Below are 16,631 nucleotides of genomic sequence, written 5' to 3'. Positions count from 1 at the left end.
CATCGACTTCTTTCTTCATCCATAAAATAGAGATAACCTCCTGTGTTAGTCAGGGTTCTCTGAGAAACAGAACCAATAGGAGGTGTGTGTGTGTTTTGTGTGTGTGTGTGAGAGAGAGAGTTATTTTTAGGAATTGACTCACACAATTGTGGAGGCTGGTAAGTCCAAAATCTGCAGGGTAGGCTAGCAGGCTGAAGACCCAGGGAAGAGTTAATGCTGCAACTCAAGTCTAAAGCCAATCTGGAGGCAAATTCCCTCCTCTTTAGGAGAGCTCCACTTTTTTTCTCTTAAGGGCTTCAACTGATTGGATGAGGCCCACCCACATTAAGGAGGGTAATCTGCTTTACTCAAAGTCTACAGACCATGGCCTATCCAAGTTGACACATAAAATTAAGCATCCTGATTCCACCACTTGTGAACTTGATACCCGTAAGTGTCTCCTTAAACCATACTTAATCTCTAAATAAAGACAGTAACAAGATCCTGTTTTTGCTTAACATGACATAACTATCCTGTGTACAACTGAAAACACACTAACCCTTTGCATGGAAGAGGATGAAAAGTCCTTGGATGATGTTCACTCTTCGTCTCGATATCTGTAATTTAAATACTATGATGTAAAGTTAACAATACTTAAATACTGTGATATAAAGTCAGTAAATCTTATGTTATATGTTTAAGGAAATAAGAGAGGGAAGAAAACAAAAATATTTGCTAGATAGACAGACACCCACACATAGACACAAGCATATTCATAAAAAATAAGGTAGAAATACTCCTGATAATTACAGTCCTCATTTCTGTAACTGGTCATGTGGTCGTAGCTGGTATTTATATCTACCTTTTTCCCTTACACATTCCATGTTTCCTTTATCCTCAACAAGCACCTCAGATGTCTGTGGTTCTTTACCTGGGGTGGGGGTGGAAATGCTGCAAACCTTCATTCCTGAAGGGTCTGGGCCCTTAGTCGTCCTGCCTGAATTGGGTTGTTGTAGTTTTCCGTTGACTTTAATCACAGGTCATGGTAAAACTAAGGGATGTCCTAAGCGATTTCCTGTATTCCAGACATACTCTTCTTTTCTTTCATTGTGGAGTAGCAGTCCAATTTCCCCTCAGTAATCAGGATCAACCACTTCAGCCAGAACAGTCACTCCTTTCTTTGCCTGTTGATTTCAGAGGCATGAGGAGCCCAAATGGCTGGGTGGCAGTCTTAACTTCCTGTTCAGTGGGATCATTGTTCTGTCTCCTGGTGGAAGCATTCCTCCTTTTGGAACTAAGACCTCTAGGCCTGCAGAGCATTAAGTCATGGGAACAGGAAGCAGCAGTTTTGCTGGTGGGTCACTAAGGGTAATAGTGAGGGGTGCCACTTCCATTTCCACCCCTTAATTCCTGGACCTGTGAATCTTGGCTATGGGAGAAGTAGCACCAAGTATTGGATGCCAATTCAGGCACAACCAGCCTTCTGGAGAATCTTGCCCCAACCAGTCATCTAACTAATGCAGTAACTGAGTCTTCAAAAGGCCAATCTACAATTCTATCAAGCCAGCTGCTTCAGAATGTAAGTAAGAGCAGTGAATTCCATGAGCATAGGCCCATTGCTGCACTTATTTTGCTGTGAAGTGTGTTCCTTGATCAGAAGCAATGCTGTCTGGAATACCATGACAGTAGATAAGGCATTCTGTTAAGACCATGGATGGTAGTTTTGGGAGATGCATTGCATGCAGGGAAGTGAAATCCATATCCAGATTAAGTGTCTATTCCGGTAAGAAAAAAAACGGCCCCTTCCGTGATGGAAGCTGTACAGTGTAATTAACTTGCCACCAGGGAGCTGGCGATCATCCCTGGGGAATTGTGCCATATTGAGGAGTCAGCGTCCTCTCTGTTGCTGGCATATTGGGCACTCAGCGTGGCTGTGGCCATTTTGGCCTTGGTGAGTGGAAGTCCATGTGCTGAGCCCTTGAATTACCTCTATCCCTGCCACCATTTTATTAATAGTAGAATATAGCAGCAAAAGTATCTTATTTTAATTATAGTCCATATGTGAGAAAAAAATGTTTGTCAAGGTTAATGTTGAACTTTATTTTATCACCACTTGCAATATTATGAAGTATACTAATGCCCAGCTTTATTTGTTACGATACTTTCACAAAGTAATATTTGGAAATATTTATCTCATTTGTGTAAATCTCACTTTGGCTTCTGATGAAAGAGTTAGTGTCTTAATTCAAAGTACTGTATTCAAAATCAGTTAATAAGATATAAAATGTTTGGAAACCTCTCAGAAAAAAATATGCACCAACCAACAAACACAAGCGTATTTTGTGTTTGCTTGTGTAATCTGTAATCTGTGATAAATGTGCAGGTTAAAGCACAGCCATCAACAGCACTGCTTTTGTTCAGTGTCAAACAAACCCTGATGTATAAATAATGGTGGTATTGCATCTATCAAGCACTGATGTCTTTTCAGGCTTGGAATTATTAGCTTAAAAAGCATCAATAACTTGGTAATTTTATTATGCATTTTTCTTTATAGCTTTTTTAGATTCATTTTCTGTGCATCATGTCAAGAATAGCAAATGATAAATCCTGGTCTTCCTGAATAATTGCAGTTTTCTTGCTTCGCTATAGTTTTAAAACTAATAAATCAAAAATACCTTCAAGAAGAAAAAGAGAAGGTAAAATATTCCCAAATTTTCTGGGGAAAAATTTCACTTAATTTGAGGATCTTAGAAGGAATCATATATTTTATACCAACAATGTTTTACTACTTAACTTTTAGAATTCAAAATAAAACTAAACAAACATGAAATGACCTAATTATTTGATGTAGTGGATATCCATGGTCTTCTGACGTGCAGAAACCGGGACGTATTAGACACAGTTGCTTCTGTGTCTGCGTTTAGATGACATGGGGTAGTAATGGGTGGTGATGGCATGTTCTAATGACAGAGAAGTTTACGTTGTGACACGATCTAGAAACAATACACTTATGTTTGCTTGTTTTACTGTATTTCAACCAAGAGAAAATCCCTTTTGTTATTTTATTCTTTAATATGATTGACTTGCCTTTATTTCATTTAGAATGGCTATTATATGACAGGTATTTTTAGTTCTTAGCCACATCAGGGAGAAAAATAGACAAAGGCCTTGCCTTTGTGAGGCTTATATACTAGTGAGGAAACATAAATAAGAGTAAGTATTACAGATACATAAATTTTATAGGATATTAGAAAACTATAATGCTATAGGGAAAAGTAGAACAGGCTAAGAAAAATTGGGGGTGTAACGGGGATGGTGTGAGTAGACCCAAGTGAGGAGATTGTGTTTGCTAGGAGGCCAATATTGCAGCAAAATGCACAGTGAAAATTCCTTTTGTTGATGTAACACAAGGCCTCAGTCATAACCAGGTTTATCAAATGTCTATAAAGTAAAAATGAATCTGTAATCTTAGAAATAATTGCCTCTTAAGCAGAGTGGGTTTCATAATGATTCTCTTAAAGATTCTTTTCCTCTTTGGCATTTGTGTTACAATTTGGTTTCAAATGTCTATTATACTTTGAGAATTATTTCTATTTTATAGAGAAAAATTGATAGAGTGAGTATCATGGGAAAGTTGCAGCATTTTAGTTAACTTCCAAGATTGTGAAATTTCCTCAGTGGTTCTCTGAGTCAAGGCCGTACCAGTGATATCAGATTCTTTTATTTTGTTTGTTTTTGTGTTTATTTTTGTTTTGTTTTCTTTAGTGAAATTTCTTCTTAATGACGCATGATGAAAATGAGGCTCCTGTCCTCGGATTTCTACTAATTACAGTTTTCAGGTTAAATTTGAAATAAATGTTAAAATGTGCTTCACAAAGATTAATTTATTTTTAATGAGACTTGGAGAAATGCTAATGGCTTTTAATCCTTGAACAAAATGAAGGTTAGGCAAAATATTCACTTTCAGATCTGAACTATTTATTTTGAATTATTATTTTGATTAAATATATAAGATATGTTTTTATATTCCTGTTATTTTATACTATACTCATGTGGATTAAAAGTAGTTGATATCAGGTGTTTTCATAGATAATCCAAGCGTAAGTGAGCACTGATACCAAAATAAACTATAAAGAGTGAATTAGAAAATGGAGTATAGAAGAATTTGTTCATTATTCTTTTATAATTAGGCACCGTAGGAGTCAAGGATGAGCCAGATGAGTGTGGGTGAGTGGAGGAGGAGAGCAGAAGGTATTTTAGGTACATGTGGCATCTCTGCAAAATTACTGAGGAAAATAACATAGTGCATTTAGGATATATCAGTAATTTGATGTCTGGAACATGGGATTCCAAAAGGAAAGGACCAAAAGGAGAAGTTGGAAAGATAAGTAGAAACTCCATAATGATTATTATGAGAATATATATATATTCTGTTATGAGAAAAAAAAATATATGTGTATTATATATATGTGTGTGTGTGTATATGTATATATATATGTATATACGCAGATTTTAAAGCCTACTTTTTCAGAGCCATTTTAGGTTCACAGCAAAATTGAGAGGAAGGTACAGAGAGCTAGAGTGGTACATTTGTTACCAAGGATGAAGGTACATTTATATATCATAATCATCCAAACTCCATAGTTTGTGTTAAGGTTCACTCTTGGGGTTATGCTTTCTATGGATTTGGACAAATGTATAATGACATGAATCCATTATTGTGGTATCATACAGAGTATTTCCACTGCCCGAAAAATCCTCTGTGCTCTGGTTATTCATGTCTCCTCCCCTTCCCCCACCCCTGGCAACCACTTATCTTTTTACTGTGTCTGTAGTTTTGCCTTTTCCAAAATGTCATGTAGTTGGAATCATACAGTATGTTGCCTTTCCAGGTTCGCTTCTTTCACTTAGTAATATGCATTTAAGGCTCCTCTATGTCTTTTCATGGCTTGATAGCTCATGTCTTTTTAGTGCTGAATGATATTCCATTGTCTGGATGAGCTATAGTTAATTTGTCCATTCACCTGCCGAAGGACATCTTGGTTGCTTCCAAGTTTTGGCAATTGTGAATACAGCCGCTGTAAACATCTGTGTGCAGGTTTCTGTGGGGATCTAAGTTTTCAACTCCTTTGAGTAAATACCAAAGAGTGCAATTGCTAGATGGTATTGGAAAAGTATGTTTAGTTTTGTAAGAAATCACCAAACTGTCTTCCAAAATGGCTACACCATTTTGCAGTCCCACCATCAATGTATGAGAGTTTCTTTTGGTCTACATCCTGCCAGAATTTGGTGTTGTCAGGGTTCTGCATTTTGGCCATTCTTATAGGTGTGTAGTGCATCGTATTGTTGTTTCAATTTTCATTTCCCTGATGGTATATGATGTGGAGCATCTTTTCATATACTTATTTGCCATCTGTGTATGTTCTATGGTGAGGTGTCTGTTAAGATATTTGACCCGTTTTTTTTTTTTTAATTGATGTTTTAATAGTTTTTAACATTGTGAAATTTTGGGTTGTACATTTTTGTTTGTCCATCACCATATATATGTCTCCCTTCACCCCTTGTGCCCACCCCACACCCCCATTGCCCCTGGTAACCACAATACAGTTTTCTCTGTTTGACCCATTTTTTAATCAGGTTGTTTGTTTCCTTATTGTTGCATTTTGAGAGTTCTTTGTATATTTTGAGTAACAGTCCTTTATCAGATGTGCCTTTTGTAAATGTTTTCTCCCAGTCTGTGGCTTGTCTTTTTCTCTTGACACTGTCTCTCAGAGCAGAAGTGTTTAATTTTAACAAAGTTCGGCTTATCAATTATTTCTTTCATGGATCTTGCCTTTGGTGTTATATCCACCTGTAGTTATTTGTGTGTAAATTTCTCGGTGTGGTTCCATCAGTTTTTAGTTTATATACCATACAACTGGGATATTATGTGCCTATTTCCATAACTGTCATATTTTCTTGATGAATTGCCTTCTTGCCAGCATTCTATATTTTATTCTTTTTAAAGTGCTTTACCTTGAATTATATTTTTGTTTTCTTTCCTTTTGTGAGCACTTGTGTAGTATATACTTTTCATCTTTTTTTAACTTTCCTGTTTCATTTGATTTTAGGATGCTTCTTGTAATGTTATATAGGTGAATTTTGTGCCTTAACTCTTCCTTTTAATAAAGATCACTTCATCATTTCTTTGAGTATTCCCTCTATCTCTATTCCTTCAACATTTATCTTTTTTTATCTTTTTCCTCTTTTTTTTTAAATTGCATAGTTTTTTTTTTTCAGGGAAAGATTTTCCCTGAGCTAACCTCTGTTTCCAATCTTCCTCTTTTTCTTTTTCCTCCCCAAAGACCCAGTGCATGGTTGTATATCAAGTTGTAAGTCCTTCTAGTTCTTCTATGTGAGCTGCTGCCACAGCATTACAACTGACAGACAGGTGGTATGGTTCCGAGACTGGGAAACAAACCTGGGCTGCCAAAGCAGTGAGAGTGCTCAACTTTAACCGCTAGGCCATCAGAGCTGGCTCAACATTTATCTTTTTTTTAGAACTACTTTTAAATAATGTTGCAATGCCTTGATTTACCCTCTATGTATATTAACATTTCTCTTAAGATTTGTCACCTCTGTTTTCATCTTATTTGTCCTAAAAATTTCTTCAACTTAAACTTTGAACATGCTATATGCTCCTCAGCCATGTCTATTCTGCTACTGGTGTGTTAATCTAATCATTAAATTTTAGATTGCAAGTATGTCTCTTTTAAATCTTATGGAGGCAATAACTTCTGTCATCTTGCTGAAGACAATCATTATACCTATTCTAATAATATATTGTATGTGTTCATATAATCTTACTTGCTCTTAACGTAATTCTGGTTGTTGAGTGGTGTGAGTCTCTTTTATGACATATTTCCTCAATTGTTTGGTCATTTTTCCTGGTAGTAGCAATTTCTAGTTGGAAAGCTAAGATGCATTTTTGCCTCTGCAAATTTTGATGGATAGAAACAACAGAAGAGCTGTGAAGTCTTCTATGTATAATTGCTTGTCTATGACGAGAGTGAGGGAGGTGTTGGACACCAAGTTTTATATAAAGAGTTTGCCTATTTCTCCTGGGATCACCAGCCATCCCAGATACTGCACTGACTTTTTGATCTCACCTTCGTGCCGTACTGGTTCTGCACTAGCAGCATCCTGATTGCTGTGAAAACCAGTAAACAGTGTTTATTATTCTCTGCTGAACCAAGAACTGTGATGGGACCCACAGAGGTTAGAATATAATCCCAATTTCCTTAATCTATAATGATCAAAGAAGATATTCCAAGTTTTAAGGTCTAGAGGCTTCTCTTTTCTATAATTCCATTTATTGATCAAAACAACATCACTATTTAATTTTACAGTTTACCATAAATCTTTCCTCTCCCTTACAACTTGTTTATAGATGTCATATTATGTCAGGTATCTCTGTGTAAACGAATTAAATGTTAGAATTCTTTTCTTTTCCCTGTGCTACCTGCTACTCTAGTGGAAAATAATTGCCGTTTACTGGTTAGATTTCTGTTAGATTTCTTCAAGTACCTTTTGATTTGAAAGAAAATGCTCCATGAAATAACACAGTGGCTACATAATTTTCCTCTATTTTTGTATGTCTCTGCCCTGAATGAAATGATTGACTCTGAGATCTGGGTATGTGATGGGATGTGTTAACTTTCCATACTTCAATTTAACTTATCAGGAAGTGGTCTCCCAAATGCAAAAATACAGAATGTTTTATTCTAGGTCAACAGTGTGCGTGATGAAAGGCTTGGCCTTTCTTAGATAGATCCTTCAAATTTGGAGAGATTACATTTTGATTTAGTGCTGCCAGTCTTTCTATAACTGGGGTCCTGGGAAGGGGATTAAGAGAACAGCTGGTCTTCATGGTGTGAGTTAATTTCTCCGATTACTTTCTCTCCCCACCCCCACACCCAGTCTCCTTCTGATGAGTTACAGAGAGTCCCAGAGTCCTCACCTGGACTCTATACATGCCAAGTTCAGCTCCAAGTTTAGAGCCCCTCTGGGATCCCCCACTTAGATCTTCATCCCCCACTTCTCCTTGCTGCTTACTCCCCAGGGCACTCTCATTGTGCAGCTTTTTCTGCTCTGTTTTACCCAACAATATGATTCCATATGTTTTCTGAATTTCCTCACAGCCTGGGGTGAGTCCTCTTTCCTTCTGTGTGCTATTATGGACTTTTGGCGGAATATCTTTACTGTTGACACATGAGATTTGTAGGGAAAGAGGGAGAGAAATGTACTACAATCTCCCCTTTTGAAACAGAAGTCTTTTATTAATTAATGCTTTTTAAAAATAAATGATTTTATTGTTTTATCTCGGTTAAAAATGGAAAAATAAGACCAAAATCCTATTTCCCAACTAATCATAATTACCTCCAAATTATCATTTGGATATATATTTTTTTAATTCAATAAAATGCTAAAAGAGGACAGTTTGGGAAAAGGTGTTTTGAAATAATTTTGTCACTTAGATAAGCACCTAAATTCATTGTGGTTCTCCTCTCACTGATCTTTAATCATTCTTAATCCTTTGTCTTTATAACTTCACAAAGTGAAAAACTTAAAACATTCTAGTGTTAAAATTCTTTAATTGGCCTTTGCCTCTGTTGAGGAAAACTTTGCGAGAAAAGGAAAAACTGTCTTCTATCAGTTTACCAGGTCCTCATTGTCTTGAATGCCAGTTCAATTTGCAGAAGCATAAAGAGAGAAAGCAAAACGTTCTGCTGCAATTCTTTATGAACTGTGTCAAACTGCAAAGCTGGTGATTTTCTTGAACACGAGGAAATAATTTTGCAATCCCATCTAGAGAACAGAGAAGACTGGAGCATAGTTCTTAACCATGCAGTACTTAAAAGGTGAGTACAGTCGCATTTTTTTTATTTCCCACATCTGTTTATTTTGCTTCTTTATTACCTAAATTTGGTAGAACTCAAATTTATTATGGTTCACTATCTTTTTCAGAGATTCAAATTATCCAAGCAGATGCCAAAATAAACATTAGTATGAACAGGACTTAAATGTATATCTCAAGAAGAGATTTCAACTGGATTCACCACACCAGAAACGATCTACTTAAAAGTACACATCAATTAAAATACATTTACAGTGCTGCCAGTGCAAATCATTTTTTCTTACTCTCAACAATGTGGGTTTTTTTTGAAGAAAATCAATATTAGAGCCCTAGCACATATAACAACTTTCAACACAAGAGTAACTTCTACAGATAACTGTGGCTCATGAACTTGTAGGACAGACAGATGGTCATTCTCAGATATGATCCTACTGCTTGTGTCAGCAGTATTTGATGCATAGTGTCACTTCCTCCTGGAAACATTCTTCACTTGGCTGCTAAGACACATTATCTTTGTTTTCTTTCTCTATTACTGGCCTTTTCTTCTAGTTCTCTTCGAATTCCTTCTATCCAGCTTCTAAATCTTTTCTGTCTGCACTCAATTTCCAGGTGACCTGATCCAGCTTCATGGTTTTAAGTGCCATCTATATACTCCTAACTCCCAAAGTTGTATCTAAAACTAGGACCTCTCCCCTGACCTCTAGATTCTTCCATCGTTAATATCTTCACATAGATATACAATAGACATCTGAAACTTAACACACTGAATCAAACCACTTTGCATACTTCTAAGGCCACCAACTTGGTTCAAACTCGCATAATCTTTCACCTGCATTTGTTTCTTTGTTCCACTCTGTCTGACTTCATCTCCCGCTACTTTTGTTCACTCTACTCCAGCCACACTTTTCTCCTTGGTTTTCTTTAAACACGCCTAATTCATTCTTTCCTCAGAATTTTGCTCTAGTTATTCTACCTGGAACCTTGGGACATAGCTATCTTCATGGAACTCTCCCTCTCTTCTTGCAAACCTTTTCTTAAATGTTAAATACTTCATCAACCCTATCCTGACTACTCCTTTTAAACTGCAAGCTGCCCATGCCCAACCACTCCCAATCCCCATGCCATGCTCTCTTTTCTTCCAGAGCATTTGTTGTCTACTATACTATATCATTTACACGTTGTGTTTTTCATCTATCTCCATCCACTAGAATACAAGCTCCATAGAGATGTGGTTTTCATCTGTTTTGTTCACTATTTTGTCCCCAGAATCTATCCCAGTACTGGGTATATATGAGTAATTCAATAAATGATTGTTGAGTTAGTGAATGAACAAATTGCTATCTTTATGCTGAGTTAAAGCCAGTATAAGCTAATTGGCATGAAGCTACTCACTTATTAAGACGCTGAATTCTTTTTTAGCTATCATTGTTAGAGATAGGGAAACTAATGGTGTTGCTCAGATGCGTAATGGCACACATATCAATAAATCAAAGAGACAACCATTTCACCTTAACTCTAATTAAAATGTGGTTCTTTCTGTCAAAATAGTTTAAATTATTTTTCTTTATTTAACATGTAAACTTGAATATACATATTTCAACATTAGCTCTGTCACAAAAAATTGTTGTTCAATTACGTTAATTATTAAGAACATGGCATTTCTCATGGTGCTGAGAATATACCAAAGTCACATTCATATTTTCACTACAAAATTTTTTGTTTGAACTTTTTAACTGAATTTACAGTAGCAATTATCATTGTCTATTATTTTATCTTCTAGAAAATGAACTTCCAAAGTTTTAATTCCAAGGAATGAAAAGATCGAATAATTCATGGAATTATCTTAACAGGTCAATTATTTGAAGCATCAGATGAAATTTGTAAATAACTTGCATCATTAATTCATTCATGAATTTTTCTGTTTTTTTGGAAAAATTCCTTCTGTGTGTCTCCTCTACTCTCCATACTTAACCCACGGAATACTTCACTTCTGACACTATTGATCACCAAACATGTATGGGAGAGTTTCCCCAAGCCAAGTAATTCTGCCATACCAGGTGGGATCCTATAATTTAATTTAATTCTGACACTGTCAACCTGGAGATAGCATCATATCCCACAGGTTTAGGGCTCAGTCCCACAAGATGCCTCCCCATCCCCAACCCTACTTTAGATGTCCAGTCAAAAGTCCAGGTTGTTACCTGTGCTTCTGAACCAACAGGCTACAAATTGGATGTTCCTGTGACCCCCTCTTTAGGTTCAATCATTGGCTAGAGTGGCTCACAGAACTTAGGAAAACATTATACTTACTAGGTTACCAGTTTGTCATGAAAGGATACAACTCAAGAACAGCCAGTTGGAAGAGATGCATAGGGCAAACTATAGTGAAGGGGTGCAGAACTTGCATGCCCTTTCTGGGAGCATCACCCTCCCAGCAACCTCCATGTGTTCACCAGTCAGGAAGCTCTCTGAACCCCTTTGGTTTATAGTTTTTATCGGAGGCTTCATTACATAGGCATGATTGATTAAATCATTGGCCATTGGTGATTAATTCAACTTCCAGCCACTCTCACTACCTTAGAGGTTGAGGGGTGGGGATGAAAATTCCAAACTTCTAATCACTGGGTTGGTTCTTCTGGTAACCAGCTCCCCCATCCTTAGGGGCTTTCCAGAAGTTACCTCATTAACACAAACTCAAGTGTGCTCGAAAGGGCCTTGTTATGAATAACAAAAGATTCTACTTTCACCTTTATTATTCTGGAGCTGTTTTAGGAGCTGGGGACAAAAACCAAGTGTTATAACAAAAGATGTTCCTATTACTCTTATCATTTAGGAGACTAAAAGGGTTTTAGGAGCTCTGGCAGTGGTATGTTATACAGCAATACATAAGTTATAATTGTAGTAATGTAGGACAGAGGGAGGAAGAACTGATGGCATGTTTAGACTAAATAACGTAATCTTTATGATTTATTGTTTATAATTTTTTTTAAAGTAAAAAGAACACTTCAGATATTGGTTATATGTGGATACTCTGTCCAGGGGATCTAAACTGATCATTTAAGTCAAGGTTCTGAGTCCCAGAGTGAAGACAAAAGTTAGGCACCACCTTTATTGAGTTCTAGGGATTTGTATTTTATGGAAATATATATTTATAACCATCTAATTTTATTTTATTGAACACATGGGTAGGAGTATCAAATTTAGAAGACTTATTAAAGATAATTTAATTTTCATACATTCACTTAAATTTTCTTCACGTATCCCCTTTCATTTTTAAAAATATTTTAGCTACATTCTGTATATCTGAAAACTCAAAATAACATGTGTTCTAGTGTTATATAGTAAATCTAAAGTGAGAGTTCACTTTCTACAGAGAAATAGTGTTACACATTCTAGTTCTATTTAGGTTTAGTGTCAATGCATGAAAACAAGGAAAATATTCTAAACAGGGGTATCATTTCTCCCTATTTAAATACTGGTCTATTGGTTTGGATACCAAACCTCTTAATCTCAAGTTTGTGTGCCCCATCCACAGTAAGCCAAACACTGAGACATCGGTGCTTGGAGATGGAGAAAGATTTATTCAGATTGGCCAAAACGAGTAGGTGGGAGCCTGGGTTTGCTCTAATCCACCTCCCCAAGAACAGAAAACAGAGGGGTTTTATAGAGCTAGGGGGCTTGGCAGGAGGAGCTTCAGGGAAACAAAGGGGTCCCTTCCGATAAGCCCCTGGGCAATCGGACTTCTGGGCTTCAAGGACTGCAGATGGCCAGCCATTCAGTGATGGCAACCTCCTTGAAGGCATTCTCTTTCTTCTGCAAAACAAGTTCACAAATCATCTAGAACACAAGCTCACAAATCCTCGAGACCCCTGAGTCACCCCTGAAGTTAAATAGGAAAAACAGCACATTGGTTTAATATCTACAGTAACTCATAGGTATCCGACTTCAATTCTTTGAATAATACAATACATATATTTTTTGCTTTCCCTGAACCATGCCTGTAACAATCTCTGTGAAAGAGATATGACTTGATGAATTTACCTCATTCTATAATTATACCATTTTCTAAACATAAATGCCAACGCATGATAAAACCTTCAACAATGGAAGATACAGGATACATATCCATTCTTTCTGATTTTGTGACAACATGAAAAATTGCGTGTTTTCATCTTTCTTTAAAATTCAGTGAAATGTGTCCACAAAACTTCAAATGTGTCTCATTTTCTGTGAACAGTTTGTTTTGGTTCATTTCCTTTTGCAATTACATTAACATTTAATAAAATACAGATTATGAAGAAGTACTCAAAATGGTAATTTTCAAAAAGATTGTGTCTATGAGGTGGAACAAACACTAAAGGTAAGAAAATGAATTCTAATGAATACTTCAAGGTGTATGGTAAAGTGTAAGTCATTTAATGGATTCTTTTTATATAAATTAAATTCTATTCCTAATGAATATCTTCTTTGGAGCATTTTGCTAACATTTACTAATTATTTTCGATGTCTATCAGTGTATTGTTAAGTGGAATGAAAGGTTTTATTAGAAAGAGATGACATCAAATAACTTTTCAAGAAAAATGTTCTCAGTGCAATTAATGGAAAAACTGAGGACCATCAATTTCCTATAAAAAGATAATGGTTCATTTGATTCATAGTAGTTAAATAGAGCTCTTTTTCTGAGAAGTCAGATCCCTTCTTGACACACTATTTCAATTCTGTTATTCTGTTTCCTGAATTCAAATATAATAGTATGAAATTTATTTAGCTTTATTAGCATCTTTATTGTTTAAAATAATAGCAAGGCCTGTGAACCTTCTTATGCATGTCTGAGTCTTTAGCCTATGAATACTGAGCAATTCTGAAATATTATATATTTTATTTAATGATAAATAAATAAAATTTCCTATTAGGTAATTTTCTTATTTCCTTCTATTTCCTCCTAGGAAGTAGAAGAACGTTAAGGCATTGGAGAAGCCTAACTTTTCTACCAGTGAAAGGGTCTATGTCTGTCCTCTTGGATTCTATAAATCATGAAGCACTCATGTAATTCCTATAAATTTATTTTTACTCCCATAAACTTATCCTACTCAATAAGTTAAAAATCAATGTTAAAGTAATCCAATAGTCAAATTTAACCTCTATACAGCAAATTGAATAATCATAAACTATTTCAAATATACACAATTTGTACAAGTTTCTTAAGATTTCTCCAACTAAAATATTGTGATCTGAGTCGAATCAACTTGAATGTATGGGATATCATCAACAAAAAGTGAAGAAATAGATCAATTGTGACTAAATTCTAGGCTGTCCTAGTAATTTTCCTGGTCATTGCTGTTCAGTATTTTTTTGACCAGGAAGAGTATGAGAGGCAGATAGTTACGAAGGTAGAAATCCCTGCTCCGAGAATATGCATAAATTTAATAAGAACATAGTAAAAGAAGTTCTGTTTTTCCATTTCCCGTGGGTACTTCTCTCTGCATCATTTTTTTCCTTTTGTTAAATATATATTTCTTTTCCAGCCTATATACCTGTACCATGATCCCAGTTTTATACGTACCAATCTGTTATTCGCAATTCAATTTCTGGGGATGGGATCGAGTAATTAATTAGCCTGTTTTTTTCAAGTCTTATGTAAGATAGAGTTTTGTGCTTATTCTAAGAGTGTCTGGAAGTCTAGTATTGACATCTGGCCATGGTATGGGTGGATTGAACTAGCAGGTGATTTATATGATGTTATTTAAAGATCAAAACTCTTCTGCTGACACTCAGGAACAGCTTGTTTGCATTACCTAGGGATGTATAGATTGAAGGTTTATACTTGGTTTAAATAGTTACACATCCTTACTTGACAAGGTGACCTGTAGGGCGTAAAGGACTCCTCTGAAAATTTTTCTCTGAGCTCTTCTGAAATGAAGATTCCAGTAGTTTGCAACCCTGAGATGAAGTTTATCCTGCAAGACTAAGAAGGTGCCAAGGGAATTGCATCTAGAAGTTGCTTGGGCCCTCAAAGCTTGCCTGTGCTTTTTTTTTCCTGTTATACTCTATACTTTACCCTTATTAAAGTGTTATATGAGTCCTTTCAATAATCTGAATTTATGTAATCATTGTAGATCCAAATACCCATTACAATAAACTGTAGTCATATTATAATGTTATATAAAGATAAAGAACATGACTGGACCTATTATTAACATACTGTCAGAATAGAAAAAATGAGCACTTTCCCTAAAGGAGAGAGGAAGCTTAGAGCGATCAAAAATAAATACAGATATCTGCAAGATGACAGAATAGGAACTCCAGGCCCTCATTATTGAAGCATCAAATAAACAACCAGAGACCAAAATGACTTCACAAGGCCTCCGGAGAACAATAAAAAATCTATAGCAATCAAGCTAGCACCTAATCAAGTAAAAACCACATTTAAAATAGTAGGACTTTTTGTGATGTTTTTACTTGGTCTTACGCCATCCCCTTCCTACTGTGTTGTGGCCCAATTCCCAATTGCCTCCCATGGGCTGGAAAAAACAGAGTAGAAATATTTTTGCAACATTTGAACTTGTCTGTGGGCTGCCTGAGGGACTGGTGTCTGTCTTCCCTGACTTGGAATTCGGACAGAAATGGCAGCATAGTTTGAATTTCAGGCTAGAAGCCACAGAAGGCAGTGGTAGGTGCCTTGGTGTGTGTAAATGGCAGACCCAGAGATGCCTGAGGGCAAGAGATTATGGGCAGAAGAATACAATAGAACATCTAAGGCCTTCAGAAGAAGACCAATCTAGATCAATATAGAGGCTCAGGTGAGACTCTGAATGAAAATTAATAATAAAAAATAATCCGAAAAAAAAGGCAGAAGGAGAGGAAAGAGAATGTAGGCCATGTGGGACAAAAGGAATGTAGCTAGTAATTGTGTAGATTTGATCCTCAAAAGTACTAGTAATTAAAGTAAACATAAATACAATATCCAATTAAAAGACTAATATAGTCCAGTGGGATAGAAAACGAAACCCAGCCACATGCTCTTTAGCAGATATAAGTAAAAAAAAGATGGTAAAAAGGTATACCATACAAAAGCAAATGAAAAGAAAGTTACTGTGGATATAGTGATATCAGAAAAAGTAGATTTTAAGGCAAAAATAATTAATAGAGATAAAAGGAAATTTTAAAAGTGTTTAATGCATTAGTAAGATAAAATAAAACTAAGTTTTATGGGACTAATAACAGCTCAAATATACATAAACCAAAAATTGAGGATCTGCAATGAAAAAATTGATAAATTTGTTATCAGAGTAGAACTTTTTAGGATATATTACTCAGTAAGGTGTAAGAAGCACACAAAAATCAGAAATAGGGATATAGCAGAATTGAACAACTTGAATATCAAATTTGACCTAATGAAATTTGTGATTAGACTCAACAGCTGGCGACTACCTATTCTTTTCACTCATACACAGTACTTTTAAATAAAATGACTGATTGGCGGTTTAAAAAGAGTCTCAACAGATTTCTAAGGAATGGAATCAAAAAGACTATCCTATGAGTACAAAGTGAAATTAAGCTAAAAATTAAAAACAAAATATCTTTTTATGTTTTGAAAAGGAAATATGCTTTCTAAATATCACGTGTCTAAGAAGAGATCACATTGGAACTTAGAAAATATTTTGATATAAATTTATGATAGAGTACAACATACCTAAACTTATGTGATGATCTCAACTGTGCGTTAAAGAAAATTTTCAGCCTTAAAAGCATGCAT

At 35.7% G+C, this 16,631-nt stretch overlaps 1 long non-coding RNA gene across 3 annotated transcripts in view; it reads left to right on the top strand.

The window, feature by feature from the left end:
- Positions 1–10,480, top strand: part of LOC147917412 (uncharacterized) — an 83,089-nt gene extending 72,609 nt beyond the window's left edge. For 2 of the 3 annotated variants that reach the window (XR_015549615.1, XR_015549616.1), the window contains 2 exons: positions 8,706–8,879; positions 8,986–10,480. This is a non-coding gene — a long non-coding RNA (uncharacterized LOC147917412). Of the gene's footprint in view, positions 1–8,674; positions 8,880–8,985 lie in introns of all 3 variants that reach the window. The other variant, XR_015549618.1, reaches the window with a different exon arrangement.
- Positions 10,481–16,631: the final 6,151 nt, after the last annotated feature.

Source organism: Ceratotherium simum, chromosome 3 (assembly GCF_057802395.1).
Source record: "Ceratotherium simum simum isolate JZ-2026a chromosome 3, ASM5780239v1, whole genome shotgun sequence".
Classification (NCBI taxonomy): domain Eukaryota; kingdom Metazoa; phylum Chordata; class Mammalia; order Perissodactyla; family Rhinocerotidae; genus Ceratotherium; species Ceratotherium simum.
Note: the sequence above shows the minus strand (reverse complement) of the source record. Positions and strands in the feature narration are given on the sequence as shown.